General features: G+C 47.1%; 1 pseudogene; it reads left to right on the top strand.

The window, feature by feature from the left end:
* The first annotated feature begins 6,154 nt into the window (after nt 1-6,154).
* On the top strand, nt 6,155-6,508 carry LOC116089311 (annotated as a pseudogene).
* The last annotated feature ends 1,079 nt before the right edge of the window (nt 6,509-7,587 follow it).

Below are 7,587 nucleotides of genomic sequence, written 5' to 3'. Positions count from 1 at the left end.
ATCACCCCCCACACACACACACACATCACCCCACGCACACACACACACATCATCCCCACACACATACATCACCCCACCCACCCACACAATATTTAATTAAAAAAAATAGAAGAATAGAAGAAACTAGTATATACAACTTCACAGTGATTTAGAAATTTTTTTTTTTTTTTGAGACAGAGTTTCTCTATGTAGCCTTAGCTGTCCTCGAACTCACTCTGTTGACCAGGCTGGCTTTGAACTCAGAAATCTGCCTGCCTCTGCCTCCCAAGTGCTGGGATTAAAGGTGTGGGCCACCATTGTCTGGCTGATTTAAAATTTTAAATGACACAAGAGGAAAAGAAAATCTGGACAGCCAACACCAATTAAATAAATTCAGTTTGTAAGACTATTCCGGTACTATCATGGTTACTTTTCAGTTGTTCTGAAGAGACACCATGACCAAGGTAACCTAGAAAAGAAAGCGCTTAATCGGGGGTTTGCTCCCACTTTCAGAGAGTGAGTCCAAGACCATCGTGGTGGGGACAGACAACAGATGGGCAGCAATAACACCAGTTCAGTAACCGAGCACTTCCTTCTGATGCCCAAGCAGGAGGCAGAGAGGGCCTGCCCTGAGCGTGGGCTTTTGAAACCTCAAAACCCAACCCCAGCGACACGCCTTTTAATCCTTCCCAAACAGTTCCACCTACTGGGACCAAGCTCTCAAATATATGAACCTATAGGGGTCACTCTCGTTAAAACTACCACCACATATATTGGCACTTTGGGTTTTGTACTGTTTGCTAAGCTGAAGAAGTATCAGCCACAGTATTACACAGGTCTATCCAAAAATTGTAAAATGACAAAATCTCAAATGGTTCTGTAAGGACAATCTAACGTTGATATCAAAACCTGTCCAGCACATTACAAGAAGGGCGGAGAGAGATGCAGGGGTAGCTCCGCAGTGACGGTCTATACTGTGCTTGCAGGGAGCCCAAGCTTGAGCAGCTCGTAGCTGCCTGCAACTCCAGGGGGGTCCAGTGCCTCTGGCTTCCCAAGGTATCTGCACTCATATGCCCCCAAAGACACACACACACACACACACACACACAGAGAGAGAGAGAGAGAGAGGAAAACTTAAGGGTTCTTTGGAAAGTCGGCTGGATGGTATTTTGCTGGGGCAAACACGTGAAGGAACGTTTCGTGAAAGTGAACACAGGTGTGAAAGGCTCAGGCGGACTCATGAAGGAACGTTTCGCTGAAGCAGACGCAGGAGAGAAGATGTTCTGCTAAAGCAAGCACGTGAAAGGACACACGATGAAGGATGCTTTGCTAACAGCACACATCTATTAGTCTGCCTTTCATTGCATAGTTGAGCGGCATTTTTGGGACACCATAGAGAGAAACACACCAAAAAACTTGAGGTGGCATGCCACAGTTTCTTGCTGCTTCCAACGACTGATTGGATGCATGTGCTGAGGCAAGATCCATGCTGAGGCCTGGCTGTCCCTGCTAGGTCCTGTCACCACTGTTGCTAACCCGACTCTACCGAACTGGACTGCTGGTGAATCCATGAGGTGTTTACGAGTGGACCGAGCTGCTGCTGGCCTGTGAACTGAACTGCCGATTTCCAGAAGGTACAGATGGGAGTTGCTCCAAGGAGCCTTTCTAAACAGGTCCACCTCCCCTATAGCCTTTCTTTCCCACTACCTCTGGTGGGAGGTGGGTTACAAAGAAGGTTAAAGCATTTAAGAACCATCATTAAAAATACAATTTGAAAAATTAAAGTTACACACACACACACACACACACACAATTTTAACAAGAAATCACTTTAAAAAGAAAGCCGGGGGGCCAGGACTAGTGTCACATGCCTTAATCCCAATACTCCGAGGCAGAGACAGGAGGATCACAATGAATTTTTTTTTTTTTTTTTTTTTTTTTTTTTTTTTTTTGGTTTTTCGAGACAGGGTTTCTCTCTATAGCCCTGGCTGTCCTGGAACTCACTTTGTAGACCAGGCTGGCCTCGAACTCGGAAATCCACCTGCCTCTGCCTCCCAAGTGCTGGGATTAAAGGTGTGCGCCACCACCGCCCGGCTCACAATGAATTTTTAAGTTTTTATAATCTTTTATGTGTGGGGGTGTTTTGCCTACATGTAAATCTATGCACCGCGTGCATGCCTCTCCTGGTGGAGGCCCAGAGGGGGAGGGCATCATTGGATTGCCCTGGGACTAAGGGTACACAGTTGTGAGCCACCACCATGTGGGTTCTGGGAATTGAACCCTGGTGCTCTGAAAGAGCAGCAAACTCTCTCCAGCCCTTTAGTGAACTCTCTAACTAGGAGTTGAGCATTCTGGAAAGATGGTCTTAAATTTGTGAAGAGCTCTCAAGCTTGGGATTCCTGTTGTATACAGATAGAAATACAAAAGCTCAACAGAGAAATGAGGCTAACCCAAAGTGTGGGTGAGGGAGGGATGTGGGCAGTCCTGCACCTTCAAGTGTGCCTCTAAGCCCTTTGGGATTTACTTCTGACAAGGCAGCAGCTGAAGCTTGCCAACCTAACCCATTCCCACACCTGCTTCCTTCCTCCCCCTGTGCAGCCTCAGGCCCTTCCGCCCTGCTTAGTCTGTTTGCTTCTACATAAAAAGAGGCCATGTTTCTCCCCCTTCCTGTCTCCTGTTGAGTGAGGCTGACTCCTAACGACACAGTAGCCCGGGTGAGTCACTGGGCAGAGCTCATGACTGTCTCAGTCCAGGACTGCGGAAAATAAGCCAAAAGGCAAGCCACGCTGGGTGTGGTGGGTTATACTTCTAATCTTAGCACTCTGCAGGCTACAGAGTGAATTCTAAACTACCCTGAGCTACACGGTGAGACCCTGCCTCAGGAAACAAAGAAAGCCACGTATGATGATGCGCACACCCTTGATCCCAGAACTCTGGAGGAAGAAGCAGATGGCCTCTGTGAGTTTGAGGACTTCTTCCTTGGGTGGTCTCTGTCATCACATACTAGAGTACTTGATACCTCCCGGTCACCTCAGGATACTGGTTGGCACTAAGCAGGACAGAGCTAGACTTGAAGTCCCAAATCCTGGTCCTTATTGGACCAGGGCTCCTGTTTCTTATAGCAGAGAATATCTGGCTAACAGGACCTCTATGTGAAATGCCTACGCTATTGTGTAGCTGTGTAGGAAAGGCCCAGAGAGACACTTTGGAAGGAGAACAACAATGCTGCCCCCTCAGGTGAGACTGGGCCCTAGCTGGACCCACTCTTTCCAGAGTCTGCTGGCATAGTACCCTGGGTGGCTGTGTCTCTTCCAGATCTCAGCTACCTCCAGAACATGTGTGGTCCACAGCACAGCTCTGGAGAAGAGCCATAGTTCCAGGTTTTGCAGAAGCATCATTGACTAGACAAGTATAGACAGATGGACACAAGTCAGGGTGGGGCTGGGTGGGGCTGGGCAGTGTTGGTGGGCATTGGGGCTGGCAGGAAGCTTCTGCAGTGAAGGCCTTGCTGTGGTAGGGAGGACTGATACGCGGTATCACACCCTGTGTCAGGGAGGTGTTCACTAACTAGCCTTCCAGCCTGTGAGTAGAATGAGCTGGATGGCCTGCTCTACAATGTCTCCTTTCTAAATGTGCCCTCAGGTGGCTGCTTCCCAAAGCCCTTGCTGCAACTGTTGAGGTCCATGTCAGCTGCTCTCTCTGCACAGCAGCCCTCCTTTCCCCACAACCTTGTCGTCCCAGGCCACCACATACATAAGGCACCGAGAACTCCTTTCCAGTCTTCACTCCAGTCGCTAGGAGTGAGATCAGGTGACCCCACACATACAAACCCATGGTTCCTTCTCCCCTCCCGCCATCTTGGCCTCCTCTCTGTCACCACAGTCTCCTCAGAGAGCCTTTCTTTACAGACTGGGGGGCCTCTTTGCCTCAGGCACTAGTGTCTCCCTCCCACAGCATGCCTCCCTAAGTTCCCTAGGCAGTGACCTAGTTACTTAGTGCTCCTGGGTGGTATAAAAGCAAACTGAGCAGTCGTTGAGAAGCAAGCCAGCAAGCAGGGCTCCTCCGTGGCTTCTGTTTCAGTTCGTGCCTCCATGTTCCTGCCCTGACTCCCCTCACTGATGGACTGTTATCTGGAAGTGTAATAAACCATTTCTTCCCCAAGCTATGTTTGGTCATGGTCTTCATCATAGCTATAGAAACCCTAACTAGAACAGTAGCTAATTGTTTTAAATTGATATTGTCTCTTGTAGCTTCATGGAGCGTGACTGTGAACACCTGTGCCTATCAGAAAGACGGCTCATCTCCAGCCTGTTGCTCACTTGAACTCTTGTGATTACAAGCCAGGCATGATGACACACAACCATAATCTTGGCATTGAGAAGCCAAGGCTCAAAGATTGCAAGTTCCAAGCCAGCCTGGGAAGCCAGCCAGTAAAAGAGTGTCTGGGGGAAAAAAAAAGAAAAAAAATTAAAAAATAAATAAATAAATAAAAATAAAAAGAACTCTTGCGATCTCTAGGGGTGGAATTCGACTACTGTACCCACAACCAGATCTTGACTTCTCTTCCTGATCCTCTATTGGTTTTGCTTATTTGGTTTTATATTTCATTCAGTCATTCATTCATGTGTTTGTGTTTGTGTGTGTGTGTGTGTGTGTGTGTGACAGAGAAGGCAGTTACATTAGTGTATGTTAGGCATTCAATATTGAAGTTTCTATGATATATAAATCATGGATGAGTTTGTTTTCTACCATGAAGCCACACGCAGAGCAGTCCAGGGTGGTATGCATGAGAACGAAGCAGGAACTCTCAGATAAATCTCCTAGATAAATCTCTGGAAACCTAGGTAAGTGGAGAACCCCAGCTTGGACATTTAGCTTCTTTCCCTACAGCTGTCATAAAAAAACCCTGGCAAAAGCAATTTAAGGAAGGAAGGCTCACAGTTCGAGGACACAGTCCATCTCAGCGGGGAAGTCACAGCAGGAGCTTGAGGGGACCTGTCCCATGACACCCTCCGTCAGAACATGAGGAGCGATGACTGTGCACACTTTTCTACAGTTCAGCACTCCACCCAGGGAACGGAGCAGCTCACAGTGGGTGGGTCTTGTCATATCAGTTACACAACCAAAATAATCTGTCATACGCATGGCTGGAGTCCCGTCTCGTGGCTGATTCTAGAGCTCATCCGTTTGAGAATGGAAGGCGCATAATAGTAGCTTGAACATAGGAGATCTCAAAGTTGGCCCCCATGGTGACACACTTCCTCCAACAAGGCCACAACTACTCCAACAAGGCCACACCTCCTAATAGTGCCACTCTTTATTGGCCAAGCATTCAAACACATGACTCTATGGGGGCCATTCCTATTCAAACCACCAGAGTTATCCTCTGACACTCCTTACACACATGTACCCGCATATGCCCACACACATATACGCATGTTCATATGCACACATACACACAGACACTCACACACAGACATAGACATGCACACACACACACAGACAAACATAGACATGCACACACACACACAAATATACACATACAAAGGCACGCACCTGCATATGAACACATATAGAAAGAAAAGAGAGACGGTGAGAATGGAGGAATCTCAGACTCCTTGCAAGATGTCCCACTAGCAAGGAGGGGGTCCCAGAACCAGTTCCCCACCAAAACTTCCGGGAAACCCCAAAGCCATGAAGATCTGTGCCCAGCTTGCAAACTTCTCTAAGAGGAGGTCATCGACCTGCTTGCCCATGATGGAGTGCCCGTGGGCACAGTTACTGACAGCATCTCATTATTGGTCGGAAAGGCTGGCTTAGGTGCCAACGTAACTTCACCAATGACTGTGGAAACCAGGTCTAGAAACACTGCCATGGCGTAGCCTCGCCAGAGCCTTTCTCTCGGAAGGAGTCACCTCCTTCCATAGTGGGTTTGTCACTTGGCATCTGTCCATGGGTCTGGTGGCCCTGCCACTCTGGACACTAACCAGCCTGGCCAATGTGGATGGAGAGGCACTCATACTTGGTGGCTATACGTGGAGGCCAAGACCACGGGAACACAGCGAGGTCTGAGCTGCCATCCCCTGTGGGTTCAAGCAGAGCTTAAGTAACCAGGATCTGAACTCTCCCGCCCCTTCCTTTTCCTCTCTGGGGACGGTGCTTGGAGGCACTCAGGATGGGCCAGCATTGGACATACCATCGTAGGCTTTCCTACAACACAGCTTCTAACAAAACTAGGCTGTCTCGAACCCTTGGCAACGAGATTGTTTACCTTTATACCAAGAAGGTTGGGAAAGCACCTAAATCCGCATGTGGTGAGTGCCCAGGCAGACTGCGAGGGGTTCGTGCTGTGAGACTCAAAGTCCTTAGGAGATTGTCTAAGACAAAGAAACGCGTCAGCAGGGCCTAGGGTGGCTCCATGTGTGCCAAGTGTGTTTGTGACAGGATCAAGAGGGCTTTCCTTATTGAGGAGCAGAAAATCATTGTGAAAGTGTTGAAGGCACAAGCACAGAGTCAGAAAGCAAAATAAATATGCAACTTTTTTAAGTAATAAAAATCAAGAGTCGGTCAAAAAACAAAACAAAAACAAAAACCAAAAAACAAAAGTAACCAGGACCCACGATGTTACCTCTATGTTTCTGTTCTCATTCAGAGCTTGCACTTAGTTATGGACCAATGTGTCCTGGAGCCTTTTATTTGAACAGAGTTTCTGTATCCCCAACATCACAGGTCTGCTCTCGGGCTTTTCCCCTAAGTTTCTGTGTTGTTTGTTTTTATTTTAATTGTTGACTTCATTTTATTTTCATGGAATGTTTGCCAAAGACATATATTACGGGCTGGAGAGATGGTTCAGCGGTTAAGAGAACTGACTGCTCTTCCAAAGGTCCTGAGTTCAAATCCCAGCAACCACATGGTGGCTCACAACCATCCATAATGAGATCTGGTATGTCTGAAGGCAGCTACAGTGTACTTTCATATAATAAATAAATAAATCTTTTTTTTTTAAAGACATATATTACATGTCCAAGAATCCATTCACTTTTAAAAAAAGATTTATTTATTTTGTTTGAGAGTGCTCTATCTGCATGTACACCTGCATGCCAGAAGAGGGCATTAGATCCTATTGGAGATGGCTGTGAGCCGCCATGTGGTTGCTGGGAATCGAACTCAGGACCTCTGGAAGAATAGTCAGTGCTCTTAACCGCTGAGACATCTCTCCAACTCCGAACCCATCCACTTTTGAAAATCTACTTTTCTGAGTGGTAGAAAGATTTTTGCTTTCTTTGATTTTTTTTTTCCTCCTCAAATTGGATTAGTGATTGGACCAGCATTTCCTGAAAAGCTCCTTCTGGCACGGGACTCAAGATACCCACAGGCCCAGCTTCTGTTCATCAAAATGCTAGTTACTTTATCACAGGTATAGACCATCCGATATAGTAAACGCTACTCTCATGCACCTGTGCATTTATTGTTCAAGATTTTTATTTTCTTTATGTGTCTAGAAGAGTGTATGTGCGCAGATGTGTGTGGATGCCTGTGGAAACCAGAAGAGGGTGTTAAATCCTTTGAGCTGGATCCTAGGTGTTTGTAAGTTGCCTGACATGGGTG

Source organism: Mastomys coucha, unplaced genomic scaffold (assembly GCF_008632895.1).
Source record: "Mastomys coucha isolate ucsf_1 unplaced genomic scaffold, UCSF_Mcou_1 pScaffold14, whole genome shotgun sequence".
NCBI lineage: Eukaryota > Metazoa > Chordata > Mammalia > Rodentia > Muridae > Mastomys > Mastomys coucha.
Note: the sequence above shows the minus strand (reverse complement) of the source record. Positions and strands in the feature narration are given on the sequence as shown.